Source organism: Marmota flaviventris, chromosome 4, assembly GCF_047511675.1.
Source record: "Marmota flaviventris isolate mMarFla1 chromosome 4, mMarFla1.hap1, whole genome shotgun sequence".
NCBI classification, from domain to species: domain Eukaryota; kingdom Metazoa; phylum Chordata; class Mammalia; order Rodentia; family Sciuridae; genus Marmota; species Marmota flaviventris.
Window position 1 is genome coordinate 37,698,355 of NC_092501.1, and position 16,892 is coordinate 37,715,246.

Here is a 16,892-nt window from a genome sequence, read left to right on the forward strand (position 1 = left end):
GAGGGTCATCTGGCATCCCAGGTATTTCCCTGTCTCATGCTGATTGGTGGCTGCTAGGGGGTTGCTATGGATCTCCACCTAGCCTGACTGAGTCAGGGACACCTGGCACAGCAGATCTCTCCTGTTATTTGTAGATAAACAACTTAGCAGGGTGGGAATGTGCCTAGGAGTGCTCTGTGGGTTTTTCCAGGGACAAAGGTCATGTCCCTTCCTTGGACAGGCTTTGCTCTGAGGTAGAGGCTGGTTTTTCATGTGTGCCTGTGAAAACCTGAAAAGAAAGTCCTAAAAACCAACTGCCATTCAAAGCAGGTGTTCCAGTTTACTCGGCCACCCACAATAATTTTAGCCCTCTCAGCTTAGGTTTTAGAAAGGGGAAGTTCAAAGTCATCAAGAACCAAACTGAGATGCAATGCCCAACTCCAGCTGGGCAGTGGCAGGTGTTCCAAAGCTGAAACTTTGGATATTCCAGGGCCATTAGAAATTTGTGACGCCAACTCTAGAAAAGACTGGAAATATTGTAACTACTGATTTCTTCTTTAATCATAGTACATTTCTTCTAATTCCTAAGAAAACAGCGCCCAGCTCTATTGTTACACTTCATTTCCTCTTTGTATTCCAAAACTTTTAAGCTCAATGCTACTTACACATGTGTAACCTGTGCAGTACTGACTTGCTATTGATAAATGGACCTGACACAAGGCCCCAGTGGAGATGTAAGAGCAGCTGTAGGGCCAATCAGCAGTGGACTCAAGGTCTCCTTGACACTTCTTCTGTTCTATACAGCAGAAATGCTTGTCGGAGCCTCTTGCAGAACGTGAAGCAGCTTAGTGGCAGCCTGCCCTGCCAAACTTCTCATCAGATTGGTCTGTTACCTTCCTGATTCCTGCAAGAATGTTTCAGGGAAGACCCAAAGAACATGCAAGACGAATTCAGATACACCCTCTAAGTGTCTTTCAAGCATCGAGGTATCTGAAAACCGTACTTTCTGGGGAAAGAGTTTTTTCATGGAGCACAGGATGGAAAGGTAGATCATGGTAGAAAACAGGTTAGCATGAGTGAGGTGGATGCAGTAAGAAGAAAGGAGAGAGAGAGCAGCAGATAACAACGGAACAGCTTGCTGCTCAGGCACAGAGGTGACACATATCTGTCATCCCAGCTACTCCAGAGGCTCCTGAAAGAGGATGGTCACAGTCCAAGTCCAGCCTGGCAATTTAGACCTTTCTCAAAATAAAAGATGTACAGGATTGGGGATGTAGCTCAGTGGCAAAGCTTCACTGGGTTCAATCCCCAGTACCAGGTTGAGGAGCAGGGAAGCTGCCTACTGACAGGAGAAACCACAGAAGCATCGAATGCATCAACTGACTCATCCTAGAAAATGACCTGACCCACTGGCAGGTGCTTGCCATGCTGGTGTGTTCTCCAGTGGACTTACAAGAAAGCCTAAAAATACCTTGTCAGAGACTAGAGGTGCCCTGCAGTGCTAGGGTGCATGCTCAGCAAGTGTGAGGCCCTGGATTCAGAATCCAGCACCCAAACAAAAACTTTGCCTATTGTTCCCATTGAAAGAGCAATAAATCAAGACTCAGGGTGCACATTCCATGGCTTTTTATTGAGATTCAGAGAGGATAGCCAACAGGCTCACTGTCCTGGTATGCCCAGGCCCTCTATTGTGTGGTGACAGCATCTGTGACAATGTTGGTCACACTCTCAGTGACTTCCTTCACCACTTTCTCTCCTGACTCTTGGGCATTCTTTAAGGCTTCATCAAGGGCTATCAGGAAGAAAAACAGAGAAAAGGTTATAGTGAACCCCTTGCTGTGCTCAGCATGTCACCTTGAGAGGCAGGGGGCTGTGGCAGTCTGACAGGAGCAACCCTGGACACATCCCATGGGGCACAGGCAGAAAAAATTCAAACCTGGTTCTCCTGGGGCTGGGGTTGAAGCTCAGGGGTAGAATGCTGTCCCAGCATGCACAAGGCCCTGGATTCAGTCCTCAGTACCACAAAATAAATTTATTTTATATGCCAAACAACCTGCCTTTGTTCAGTTATGAATAAGACTCAGTATCTGCTCATGGGTACACTGGCTGTTTATTCTTCATTTTTCTCTTCATATCTTTTGCTCCTTTTTATATTGGGTGGTTACATCAGATTATCACTTCTATTATAAATATTTTGCCTCTGTCTGTGGCTTTTGTGTGTATGTGGTACTGTGGATTGCATCACAGGCTTACTGCATGCTGGGCAAGTGCCCCATCACTGAACTTCACACAGTCCTGTTTGTTTTATTTTGAGACAGTCTCACTCAGTTTCTCAGGCTGGTCTTGGATTTACAATCCTTCTGCCTCAGCTTCGCAAGTGGATGGGAATACAGATGAGCACCACTGCACCTGGCTTATCATTTTATATCTTAAATGTTTTGTCCCAGTGTGCTGCCACATTGTCTTTTGTGACCTGGTGTTAATGTTCCACAGAGAAGACTATCTGGATGCAACCTTAACATAAGGATTAGTCTGAACTGATGATCACATTCAGAGATAATTGCATACCAACAGAAAGGATGCAAAAAGGGGGTTGGGATGGTGACCTTGTTGGCCAAAGAAGTGATTGGCCCCACCCAGCTTTCCTTTCTTCATCCTTTCCTCCATCTCTTCAACTTTTGGGGTTTTGTTGTTGTTGTTGTTGTTGTTACAGAAATAGAATTAAACCATGGGTGATTCTACAGCTGAGCTACATCTTCAACCTCTTTTACTTTGATGTTGTAATAGGATCTCCTTAAGTTGCCTATGCTAGCCTCAAATTCACAATCATCTTGCTTCAGTCAGTGGCAGGGATGGTAGGCATACGCCACTATATGCTGGACTCTTTTTTGGTTTCATGCTGAGTGCTGAAAATTGAATCCCAGACCTCATGCAGGCTTGGCAAGCTCTCTACCCCTGAGCTACATTCCCAGCCCTCCCTTCTGTCCTTCTCTCCTTCCCACTTTCTCTCTTTCTTTTCCTCTTTCCTTCCTTTCCTTCCTTCTCTCCTTCCCTCTTTGCCTCTGCCCCAACCCCAAACCCCAGCCCTCAGTACCTTGCTCTCCATCCTCAGTGGTGTGCTCTACCACGTCCTTCACCGCTTCCCCCACAGCATCAACTGAAAAAAGGAGACCAATTCAGATGAATTCAGAGACAAAGTCAGCATGCAAGCCTGCTTCCCTTCCCAGCACCTCTGTACACCCAGGGTGGAGCTCCAGGATGCCACCCCCAGCCAATTCAGGCTGGAACAGAAGGGCCTGGCTCCTTAAAGGGAGCTGAGGAAGCCCGATGAGGACACAGGGCCCTCCATGCTCCTCAGTCTGGCAGGGACTGAGAACAGGCAGTTTGACACAGAAGGTCTCCCAGGTCTTCAGAGAAAAAGTTCTGCTTACTACCAGAACCTATGTTCCTCACCTGTCCCTGTGAGGCTCATCTGGCCTGGCCTCTCTTCTACCATGGATCCTGGATTAGGCTCCACAGGTAGAGAGGGCTGCTTGGGGCATGAGGCTCTGAGGACTCCACCCTCAACTGCCCTCCCCAGCATCTGCAGCCCATAGCTCCATCTCTCCTGGTGGGGTGATAGGCCAGGGTTCCCAATGGGCCCTCAGAGGGCCTCAAGGCCTGGCCTGATTCCTGGGATCAGCTTGGGACAGGCCCAGTCAAGCCTGCCCTGACCCCAAACAGGGGGAAAGAAGCCCTAGGTCCTTACCAGCTTCCCCAGTGGCCTTTTTTTTTTTTTTTTATTCTTTTCTTCCCTGAGCACAGGTCAGCACCAGGTCTTTGGCCAAAACACATCCAGTTTCTAATAGAGTAGAAGTCACTGCCTGCTGTTGCACAATGCTGGGACTCCTGGGGCAAATAGCGGCTGACAACCTGGCCCGTCGCACTCAAAAGGCCACTGAGGAAAGAAATAGCTAAGGAAAACTACCTAGCTATTTCTTTCCTCAGTGGCCTTTTGAGTGCGACGGGCCAGGTTGTCAGCCGCTATTTGCCCCAGGAGTCCCAGCATTGTGCAACAGCAGGCAGTGACAGACGGATGCTGGGGACTGAACCAGTGTGCTTTTATACAGGCCTCTGATGTCTCACTAAGCACCAAACCCTCACCTGACCTGTAGGAAGCTGGGCAGGTGAGTCACTGGAGAGGGCAGCAAGAGGAAGAGGCTGGGTGGGGCATGCCAGTGCTGGTCAAGCACCTCTTGCAGTTAGACACCCCACAGTGCCCCCACCCATGTCCTAGGATCCCTGTGCAGCAGAAGGACAGGGATCACGGCTGAAGCTGGAGAGGAGAAGTCAGGTTGGGCAGGGGCCTGGGTGCTCTAGGGGAGGATAGCACTCAGAGACAACTGTCCTACAAGCTCAGACACTCCTATGTAGCTGGTAAAATGCCCAGGATGCCCCGTCTGCTGATTAAGGTTCTCAGTGTGGCCTAGGTAGGATTTTGGAGTTTTTAGGGATGTAGGGCCTCCAGCATCCCCTGAGGTCAGGCACACAATAGTAGTGGCGGGCCGAGGTTGTAGCTCACTGGTACAGCACTAGCCTAGCATGTGTGAGGCACTGAGCTCAATTCTCATCACCACACCGAAACAAATAAAAACAATAGTCCATCAACAACTACAAAAAATATTTCAAAAATAATAGTCACCAATATCCTTTTCATTCTTAATGACCTTGTCTCTGCAAAACACAGGAGGTCACAGCCTTGAGCTAGGTAGTCACTCTGACTTTCCAGTCAGTTGATTATCATTCACTTGTGCTCCTGAGTGGCCCAGTACTGGGACAGCCAACATGTGGAAGAATCCTGGCCTGTCTGCACTTGGGGGATCAGTCTGTAGGGGAGGTTCTGCAAGGTCAGAAGGTCACCTTCTAGGTCCTAGAGTAGACCCAGGAGGTTCTGTGGACCTAGCTGGAATTCCACAGAAAGCAGCTTTACTGGCCCCTTACACATCACGCATGGCACAGGCCAAGTTGCTGGGAGAGCTCCGAGCTAAGACCAGTCTCCCTGGGGTGGGTGGAATATGCTGTTGGCAGCAGCACCTCAGGATCCTGGGGCCACAGCCCCACACGTATCACTGACACCTCCCTTGGGCAGAGGTGGATCAAGGCTTAAACAATTTGAAAGAGGCCTCGTTAACAAAAGGATTATAATAATACTCCACTTGCAAGTTATCCAAGTAGATACCTATGACACAAGGACCTTGGAAGTACCATGAAGGTGGGGACTGTGGAGCTTAAGCAGGTCCAGATGACCCTATGCTGCCCTTGTTACAGCTCCAGAGGCCACCCAGAGCAAGGGTGGTGGAGGTCAGGGAACCAGGGAAGCTGATGGGACTGGGGCAGAGGGACACATGAGGATGCTCCCTGGACCCATCAAACCCCTTTTCTGTTTCCTTGGAGGTTGTGTGTGACTCTCACCTCCATAGTGGTCCTCTCTGCCCCTCCCCTGAGAAGTCCCTTGGATTACAGGCATACAATGCAGTACCTGGCTAAGCACAACATTTTGTGGTGTGGTTGGGGCTATAGCTCTCACAAACATCAAAATTTTGTGATGGTCCATTCTGCCTAGGCCTCCTCCTACTTCTGCTTCATGAATTTGAGCTCATAGTATATGCTGTGCCCACAGATCCTGTGCACACTGACCCCTCCCTGCCACAGGGGATCCTCTCTCATCCAGATGCTGGACACTTGGCTTTTTAGTCACCAACGGATAAGGTGCCCAGCATAATGACTACATACATCCATGAGACAAGCATACTCCTGGTGCCAATCAGAGGACCCAATCAGAGGGCTAGAAATTGTCGTTCACACTGAGCAGTCTGGACACCCTCCTTAAAACCTATTTGCTGCAACTCAAATTTTGAACACTGAGTTTAAAAACCATCAATGAATCTTAATTTGCAATAATTATTTCTGTTAATTTTCTAGTGGTCATATTCTCTCTCTCTCTCTCTCTCTCTCTCTCTCTCTCTCTCTCTCTCTCTCCTATTGTTGGACACAATACCTTCATTTTATTTTTATGAGTTCCTTAGGATTGAACCCAGCATCTCGCACGTGCTGGGTGAGAGCTCTACTGCTGAGCCCCAGCCCCAGCCTGGACATTCACTTTTGCTCTCTGCCCTTCCACAATTACAAGCTGGAATTCTGGTGTAAGAGCTGCTCCTTCTTCATATTTATTTAACCCACTCCCTGTTTATATTAGTTTGGACTCATAAATATTTATTTTATTTTGTAGATTATAATCCAGTACTGCTATGGTTTGGATGAGTGTCCCCCATTGTCATGTGGCCTTTGTCCCCAGGGTGGCACTATGGGGAGGGAGTGGAGCTTGTAAGACATTGGGTCACATAAGAGGTCTTCTGGTCATTGGAGGCATGGCCTTGAAGAGGATTGTGGGACACTGACCCATTTCTCTTTCTCATTTTTACATCCTGGCCTTAGGTGGTTGGTTTTGATCTGCCATGTGCTCTAGGCCATTGCCATCCAGAATTCTCATCAAAGGCCTAAAAGCAATCATGGACTGCAACCTCTAAAACTGTGAGTCAAAGTAAACCTTTTTTCCTTATAAGGTAATTGTCTCAAGTATTTGTCAGAGCAATGGAACGCTGACTGAAACAAATACTATCATTGTGGACTTTTTTTGCCCAAAGGATTTCAACTCTGGTTCTAAAGGTTTTCTCATATTCTTTCAACAAGCATCAACCTTTCAAAAATTATTTATTTGGCTGAGAATATAGCTTATCTAGCATGTGTGAGGCCCTGGGTTCAATCCCCAACTCAGCAAAAGTTTAAAAATAATAATAAATATATGTTATTTGTTCATTTGTTTTACTGTTTCCTGACTTAATGACATGACAAGTTGTTTGAGGTTTTTCTTGCATTTCCTTTTTCCTGGCCCAACCCTCAACTACTTATCTTTGAAACACATGCTTAATATGCAGGAGGCCCTGGGTTCAATTCCTAGCATAAAACAAAACAAAAACACTTCTTCTTGGTGTCCTGGTCCCTTTTATTAGAAAATGGTACTTGGCCACCAGTATAGGACTGCTAGACATATTCATTGTTCCCAGGAGTCAACATGTCTAGGTACTCTCAGCAAACAGAGAAAATACTGGAAAGATATTCCAGAATTGCTTACCCACTATTCAGTGAGAAATGCCAATTTTTTCTGACTACATGACCAAATTTATACATAGTACTTTTTACCTTTAGACCTATGGAATACAGCCAATGCTCTTTCCCTGGGTTACATTTTCTCCCCCCCCCCCCCCCCCCCCCCCCCCCCCGCTTCCCTCCATTTATAGTAGAATGAGGTTGATTTGTTATGGTTTGTACTGCTTTTGGGTATGCCCCACCTCATATTCTAATGGGTTCTGTTTGTTTAGGGGAATGAGAACACAACTATGATTTTATAAGTCAGAACTTCCAAAAACCAACCAACCAACAAACAAAGATATGCTCAGAGAAGTGTCCCTTCTTATCTCTGGTACCCTGTTCCCATTTGCCCCTTCTTTCCACCTCTTCTCTACGTGCCCCACTGTAGGCCACAATATCTATTTCTATTGCTCGCTTGCTCTCTCCCTCTTTCAGTTTTCCTATACGATGACCGACTTTATCATGAAAGATGATTCTAAATGTAAACATGCTGGGTAAAAGGCCACTTAGAGGGAATTTAATAAGCATACAAATTTAGACCTCAGCAAGAGCACCTAAATAGCAAACATAATGATATATATATTACAAATCAAATATTCACAATATCTATGTTAACTGAGAGGAAACAGAACTCTGTATTCTAATCTTGCTGTAAGACTTTGGCTTCATAATTATGTGATCTTGTTAAAGGATTAAAATGAATGCAACATTTCATTGGTATGTACTAAATAAACAACATGCTTATGACTGCAAACAAATCAATTATGTGAAACAAGACAGACAGCATGGACTTGTCCATGTCATTTTTTTTTAAAAAACCTCTAATCCAGGGAAAAGGCAGATAGTAAGATGAGTAAACGGTCTTTGTATATGTGAGCTCCCAAGGGGTTCAGTCTGTGCTGAGTAGTGTTAAGAAACTCAGAAACTGGGGCATCTGCAGACCTTGCAAGTGTCTAAAGGAGATCTCTCCCTTCCATTGTCTCCTCTATGTCCTGCTTTTCTGAAATTCCACTATTGCTTTTGCATTTGGAACCCTTAAGTTGAGAAGGGAGGCTGGCTTTGAATTCGTCAGTCTCCTGTATCAGCCTCCCAAGCTGATGGAAGTACAGGCATGTGCCACTGGCCATGGCACCCAGTCATTCTTTCATTTTATATTTGTATTCTTTGAGATGGGGTCTTGCAATGCTGCACAATTGACCTCAAAATCTTGGAAATGTGATCTTCCTGCTCAGCCTCCAGCATAGTTGGGAATACAGGTTACACCATGCCTGCCTGGCTCAAAACATACTGCTTTTAAATATGAGAAAAAAAAAACCAAAAGCAACATTGCACATGAAGAAATCCTACCAAGCAGGGCGTGGTGGCATATACTTATAATCCCAGCATTTTGAAAGGCTGAGGCAGGAGGATCACAAGTTTGAAGCCAACCTAGGCAACTTAGTGAGGCCCTAAGCAACTTGGGGAGACCCTGTCTCTCAAAATAAAAAAATAAAAAGTGCTGGGATGCAACTCAGTGATAAAGCACCCCTGGGTTCAATCCCCAGTACAAACAACAACAACAACAACAAACCTGGAAATCCTACTAGAAAAGTTTACTTCAGAAAGACACATGAAAATGTTTACACAATCTTCCAACATGATTTTTTAAAAGAACTGAAGACCCTTTATAAATAATAGTAGTTATGATGGAAATATGAATTCAGAAATATTAGAATTCTGAGATGAGATGGCCAGACAACAGGAGTAGCAGGACATACATAATTCATGAGTAAAATAGAATAAAACAAAAAAAGATAAGGCCTGCTGGGCATGGTAGTGCATGCCTGTAATCTCAGAGATTCAGGAGGCAGAAGCAGGAGGGTGGCAAATTCAAGGCCAGACTCAGAAATTTAGTGAGTCTCTCCCTTAAAATACAAATAAAAGGGGCTGGAAATGTAAGCATTCCCAGGTTCATTCCCCAGTACCACAAAAAAGAAAAGAGATGAAGGGAGGAAGGAAGGGAAGGCGGGAGGGAGGAAGGAAGAGCCTTTTCTGATAAGAAACATAAGAAAGTGGATAACACAGTAGGTGTTTAAGGAAAAAAAATAAAAATCAAAGAAAAAAGGAATCATTAAGGAAATGCAAAGTGTTTGGGAGAAAATGATACATATGCAAACAAAGTAGGAAAGATCCCCCTACCCATATTTGGAATTCCAAAAGAAGAAAGCCTGGCAATGGCACATAGTTAATATTTTAAAAGAGAGTTAAGTACATATATGAAAAAATTAAGTACATGAATTTTTAAAAGAATCGAAGACCTTTTATAAACAATAGTAGTTATGATGTAAATATGAATTCAGAAATATTAGAATTCTGAGATGAGATGGCCAGACAACAGGAGCTAGCTGAATTGTAATAGTCTGTCCACTGTGTAAGTACACATCCAAACATCACAGCAGTCTGGGGGTGAATGATCAATATCATTCATCATCAGATGAATGGAAATCAAAACCACAAGGGGATAGCATCTCACATCTTCCATTCAAAATAATGGGTTTTCTTTTTAAAAATCAAGAGGTTAAGAATAGGAAGAAATGGGAACCCTTGTACACTGTGGCAGGATGTACTCCATTATGAAAAATACTATGGAGAATCCTTAAAATATTAAAACTGGAACTACTAGAGAACCCAGCAAAATTCTTCTGGGTATACACCCAAAGGAAATGAAATCAGCACCTGGAAGGAATATCTATATTCCTGTGTTTTGTGCAGCATTGGTCACAATTACCAAGATGAAAACTATCCAAACATTCATCAACAAAGGAGCAGGTAACCATAATTGGTATATAGCACAATGAAACAATATTCACTATTTATTTATTATTAATTTATCTAACCCAGAAGTACTCTACCACTGAGCTATATCCCCAGCCTTTTTAAAAATCATTCTGAGACAGGGTCTCCCTACATTGCTGAGGGTCTTGCTAAAATGCTGAGGCTGGCCTTGAACTTGCAATCCTCCTGTTTCAGCCTTCTAAGTGTTGGATTTCAGGCATAAAGTTTACTTCAGAAAGACACATGAAAATGATTACACAACCATCCAACATGAATTTTTAAAAGAATCGAAGACCCTTTATAAATACTGTGCCCTGCTATTTATTTTTGTAGTGCTAAGAACTGAATCCAGGGTCCCTCTACTTCTGAGCTGCATACCCACCCCTTATAACATTTTTATTTTGAGATAGGATCTGCACTAAGTTGCCCTGTCTGGCCAAATAACTGGGATTACAGGTGTGGTACACTATGCCCAGCATAGATCTTAAATCTTCCTATCACACAGAGAGGATTTTAAGTAAAGGGATGGATGTCCTAATTAGCTCAATTGTAATAGTTTGTCCACTGTGTAAGTACACATCCAAACATCACAGCAGTCTGGGGGTTGTAGCTCTGTGGTAGAGCACTTCCCTAGCATGCATGAGGCTCTGCATTTGGAAAATAACAAAGCAGGCATGCTGGTTCATACCTGTAATCCCAGTCACTCAGGTGGCTGAGGCAGGAGGATCTCAAGTTTGAGGCCAGCCCTGGCAATATAGCAAGAGCCTACTAAAATAAAATAAAAAGGAATGGAAATATAGCTCAGTGGTAGAGCACCCTAGGCTTTAATCCTCAGTACTGAAACAACAACACATCACAATATATACCTTAAATATATACAATTTTAATTTTTTAAAATATCTTTATTTTTATTTATTTTTACATGGTGCTGAGGATCAAACGCAGTGCATCACAAATGCAAGGCAAGTGCTTACCACTGAGCTACAACCCCAGCCCAAATTTTAAAAAGATTTTATGTTAATATGCAAGAAATCACATAGATGTAGAAAAGAATATGACCAGTGAATATGACTAAAGTAAGAAGGAAAATTACAATTAAAAATAATGTCGTGATGGGCTGGGGTGTGGCTCAGTTATACAGAATTTGCCTAGCACATGTGAGGCTCTGGGTTCAAGCCTCAGCACCACATAAAAATAAATAAATAAAATGTAGTGTGTCCCAAAATAAAAATATAGAAATAATAATAGTTTTCAAATTACAAATAAAATTTATTTTTAAAATGTAAAAATTTTAATATAAAAAAAACAACAATAACAACGTCCCCAAATAAATCTAGTGCTGGGAGCCATTAGCCAAGTAGGTATGACAATTTCCTTGCCAGCGTACCCCATGTTGCTTAGTGGAAGGACTCGTGGAAATAGGACATTTTGCAGTGACATTGCATCTAAGGTGACCTTGCTCAAGGACCAGGGCGGATCCGGGTTTAGGGCGTTCCCGGTTTAGGACAGTCCGGGTTGAGGGTGGTTCCAGGTTTAAGGTTATTCCTGCTGGGAGTAGGGCGTATCCTGCTGCCTGAGTTCCCCTTGAGTTCTCACAGGATTCAGACAGTATATTTTGGGAGACAGAAGCCCAGTGGGGGTGGATTTGGGCGGAGAACGTGGATTTCCCCAGAATGTGATTGTAGACGGCTGGTGTGAGTTCGGGAATAAAGAGTTGCTGTTTGAATCTACAAGCTGTGTGGTGGCTCGTGATTTTGTGCCCAGCCAGACTGCGGCAATCTAGAATCCGTAGTGAAAGGGCAAACCACACGCCAGGGAACACTGAACACAAACAAGTGTCATTAAAATCAACTCTTAAAAACGTTATTGCATTTCAAAGAAGAAAAAAGATGCCCAGCCAGAAAGATCAGGTCACTTAGAAATTCCAAAGGATGTCACACATCTTGAACTCCTGGACTCTATGTGAGCAGATGATGTTACTCAGCTCTCATCTTCCCAAAAGAAAGATTTCAGTTGAGACACAGACAGAAGAGGCATAAAGAGCTTATTTGGTGAAATGAAAGTATGCTTCAGAGAACGTGTAGCAGGCTGTGCCAAGAGAGGAGGCAAGCTCTTGTTTCTTCATCCTGGGCTTTTATGGCCTGCTTGGCATCTTCCCACCTCGTGGATTATGCATTTGGGGAGGTTACAGCCATTTCCCACCTCAGTTAAGTGCATCTCTGTCAATTTCGCCACTTGGCAATTTCCCCAGCATAGACTGGATCCATTTTCTCCAGATGGACAGGGAGCTGTCCTACCACAGAAAAGTGGCCTTGGGAAGTGTAATGACCAGTTGGTACCACCCAGGGACACAGCCTGAACTTCCTTTCCCTACCTTCTTTGCTCTAGCTAGTGCCTACTCTAACCCTCCTGCACCAGAAGGCAGAGTTCCAACCCTCCCAAGACTCAAGAATAGAACTGTGAGCCAGAGATTTCTAACCCAGAGAGGGATGATGTAGAAAAGCTATAGATTGTCAAGAACAAAATTACAACAACTCATCTTAATGATCTGAATTGGTTTTATTGTCCATTCTAGATTAGAGTAACACTATTTCACAAAATATGAAGAATGCTCTGATGAGCTGAGGACTTGAGTTTTCATTTTACAAACGGAGAAGAACTTGAAGAAAGAAACAAAGAGCAAAAACCAGATTGGCCATTTCAAAGTTAACTTTCCTTGCTAGGATTGAACAGGACATAGAACAATACAAAAATAATTGGTTAACATCAGATTATTTCAGGTTGCCTTTTTGTGGGAGGATTAAGGCTGAGGCACCTTCATCATCATGCCAATTGAAACTGGCCTCTTTGGTAATTTGGCAGTTCTTCTAACCTGATTACTGGGCAGGTCAGACAATCAATGAGTGTCAGCTTGGTGACTTGTAACTTCAGCATGAAGTTTCCTGTCACAGGAAAGCAGGGAGCTGAAACTCTAAACCTTGGATCTTGGGTTATGACAAAAGAAACTTTAAAGTCAGACACCAAAAGCCGTGGCAGAGAACTTTATTATCAGTGAAAGTAAAGAGAAAATGAAGTGAAAAGAAAGTAAAAGCTGAATGAGGTTCAAGAGAGAGAGAGAGAGAGAGAGAGAGAGAGAGAGAGAGAGAGAGAGAGAGCGCTATCTCCAAGCAGAAAACCAGAAAGGAGCCAATGCTGTCTCCAAATTTAGTACTGTTTTATGGTTGGCTTGAAAACTGGGTCCTACTTCAGCAACTTGCTCCATTCAGGTGTTCAACTCCTTCCTATGGGGTGGTGGGATTTTGACTTATTTGGTCCTCTCCAGAACTGACATGGTGGCCATCAATTTAGGAGGGCTTCATCTACAAGTCAATACTATGTTAATGTTGACCCTTCCATCTCTTCTTCTCTTACCCATTCATGCATTGAAACTCTGGAGGAGCTTCTCCCATGTCCCTCCCTCATACAGGAAGTCCCCTTGCTCCAGGCAACATACACTTGGTCCACAGATGGCTCCTCCTTCCTTCAGGAGGGAGTTCCTCGGGCAGGGTATGCTTAGTCTCTCTAACTTCAGTTGTGGAAGCAGCTCCCCTCCCCCATAATCAGAAGGCTGAGCTTGTGCCCTCATCAGAACCTTCACTTTGGCAAAGGGAGCCTCCCTTAGTGTCTATGCTGACTCTAAATACACTTTGCACACACTTCTCTTCCACTCTGCTATTTGGAAGGAGGGAGGATTCCTTTTCATCTTCAGACTGCCCCAGGTGTCTCTTCACAGACCTTTCTCTGAACTGGAAGAAATCAAACTTGGCTCATTTTGCAGGCTTGCAAAGTACTCCTCTGGGGGACACTCAGCCACAAGGACCTGAGTGTGGAATTGGGCACGACCCAGTTTTGAGGATGGTAGAGGTCAAAATCAGGAGACAGATGGCCTCCCACAGCTACAACAAGGTTGGATCCAGGAAGGAAACACTGCCATCTGCTGACAGGCAGGGGAAGACCTCGGGGAGGAGGTGAGTGGGGTGGCCTCCAGTCTCTGGACAAAGGAAGAACTCTATTTTTCTCCAAATTGTCCCAGAACTGGGAAGTGTTGCATAGTCACTTGTTTTGTTTTTTTCATTTTAGTTAAAAGTCCTAATGCCCATGCAACAAGAAAGGATTGATGATGGGTGGACGGAATTACAGTGCAAAGTTGTGGAAGTGGGATCCTCCTGCCTCAGCCTCATGATTAAAGGGATTAAAGGCATGCACCACCATCCATTTTCCTGCAAATTCCATGATTTTGTCATTTTTTAGTGCAGAGTAATACTCCATGGTGTATAAATGCCACATTTTTTTTTATCCATTCATCTATTGAAGGGCATCTAGGTTATTTACACAGTCTAGCTATTGTGAATTGTGCTGCTATGAACATCGATGTGGCAGTATCCCTGTAGTACGCTCTTTTAAGGTCTTCGGTCTTCAGGGAATAGTCCGAGAAGGGCAATAGCTGGGTCAAATGGTGGTTCCATTCCCAGCTTTCCCAGGAATCTCCATACTGCTTTCCAAATTGGCCACACCAATTTGCAGTCCCACCAGCAATGTACAAGTGTACCCTTTCCCCCACATCCTCGCCAACACTTGTTGTTGTTTGACTTCATAATGGCTGCCAATCTTACTGGAGTGAGATGGTATCTTAGGGTGGTTTTGATTTGCATTTCTCTGACTGCTAGAGATGGTGAGCATTTTTTCATGTACTTGTTGATTGATTGTATGTCCTCCTCTGAGAAGTGTCTGTTCAGGTCCTTGGCCCATTTGTTGATTGGGTTATTTGTTATCTTATTGTTTAATTTTTTGAGTTCTTTGTATACTCTGGATATTAGGGCTCTATCTGAAGTGTGAGGAGTAAAAATTTGTTCCAAGGATGTAGGCTCCCTATTTACCTCTCTTATTGTTTCTCTTGCTGAGAAAAAACTTTTTAGTTTAAGTAAGTCCATTTGTTGATTCTAGTTATTAACTCTTGTGCTATGGGTGTCCTTTAAGGAATTTGGAGCCCGACCCCACAATATGTAGATCGGAGCCAACTTTTTCTTCTTCTTTTTTTTTTTAATATTTATTTCTTTTTTAGTTCTCGGCAGACACAACATCTTTTGTTTGTATGTGGTGCTGAGGATCAAACCCGGGCCACACGCATGCCAGGCGAGCGCGCTACCGCTTGAGCCACATATCCAGCCCCAACTTTTTCTTCTATCAGATGCAAAGTCTCTGATTTGATATCAAGCTCCTTGATCCATTTTGAGTTAACTTTTGTGCATGGTGAGAGGAGGGGATTCAGTTTCATTTTGTTGCATATGGATTTCCAGTTTTCCCAGCACCATTTGTTGAAGATGCTATCCTTCCTCCATTGCATGCTTTTAGCCCCTTTATCAAATATAAGATAGTTGTAACTTTGTGGATTAGTCTCTGTGTCCTCTATTCTGTACCATTGGTCCACCTGCCTGTTTTGGTACCAGTACCATGCTGTTTTTGTTACTATTGCTCTGTAATATAGTTTGAAATCTGGTATTCCTATGCCGCCTGATTCACACTTCCTGCTTAGAGTTGCTTTTGCTATTCTGGGTCTTTTATTTTTCCATATGAATTTCATGATTGCTTTATCTATTTCTACAGGAAATGCCATTGGGATTTTGATTGGCATTGCATTAAACCTATAGAGAACTTTTGGTAATATCACCATTTTGATGATGTTAGTTCTGCCTATCCATGAACAGAGTATATTTTTCCATCTTCTAAGATCTTCTTCCATCTCTCTCTTTAGGGTTCTGTAGTTTTCATTGTATAAATCCTTCACCTCTTTTGTTAGATTGATTCCCAAGTATTTTATTTTTTTTTTTTTTTGAGGATATTGTGAATGGAGTGTTTTTCCTCATTTCCGTTTCAGAAGTTTTGTCGCTGATATACAGAAATGCCTTTGATTTATGAGTGTTGATTTTATATCCTGCCACTTTGCTGAATTCGTTTATTAGCTCTAATAGTTTCTTTGTAGACCCTTTTGGGTCTGCTAGGTATAGAATCATGTCATCTGCAAATAGTGATAATTTAAGTTCTTCTTTTCCTATTTTTATGCCTTTAATTTCTTTCTTCTGTCTAATTGCTCTGGCCAGTGTTTCGAGAACTATATTGAATAGAAGTGGTGATAGAGGGCATCCCTGTCTTATTCCAGATTTTAGAGGCAATGCCTTCAATTTTTCTCCATTGAGAATGATGCTAGCCTGAGGCTTAGCATAGATAGCTTTTACAATGTTGAGATAAGTTCCTGTTATCCCTAGTTTTTCTAATGTTTTGAACATAAAGGGATGCTGTACTTTGTCGAATGCTTTTTCTGTGTCTATCGAGATGATCATATGGTTCTTATCTTTAAGTCTATTGATGTGGTGAATGACATTTATTGATTTCCGTATATTGAACCATCCTTGCATCCCAGGGATGAATCCTACTTGATCATGGTGCACAATTTTTTTGATGTGTTTTTGTATCCAATTTGACAGAATTTTATTGAGGATTTTTGCATCTAGGTTCATTAGAGATATTGGTCTGTAGTTTTCTTTCTTTGAGGTGTCTTTGTCTGGTTTCGGAATTAGGGTGATGTTGGCCTCATAGAATGAATTTGGAAGAGCTCCCTCTTTTTCTATTTCATGAAATAACTTGAAAAGTATTGGTATTAATTCTTCTTTAACGGTTTTGTAAAACTCCGCTGTATACCCATCCGGTCCTGGGCTTTTCTTGGTTGGTAGTCTTTTGATTGCTTCTTCTATTTCATCCATTGATATTGGTCTGTTCAAATTGTGTGTATCCTCCTGACTCAGTCTGGGCAAATCATATGACTTAAGAAATTTATCGATGTCTTCACTATCTTCTATTTTATTGGAATATAGGTT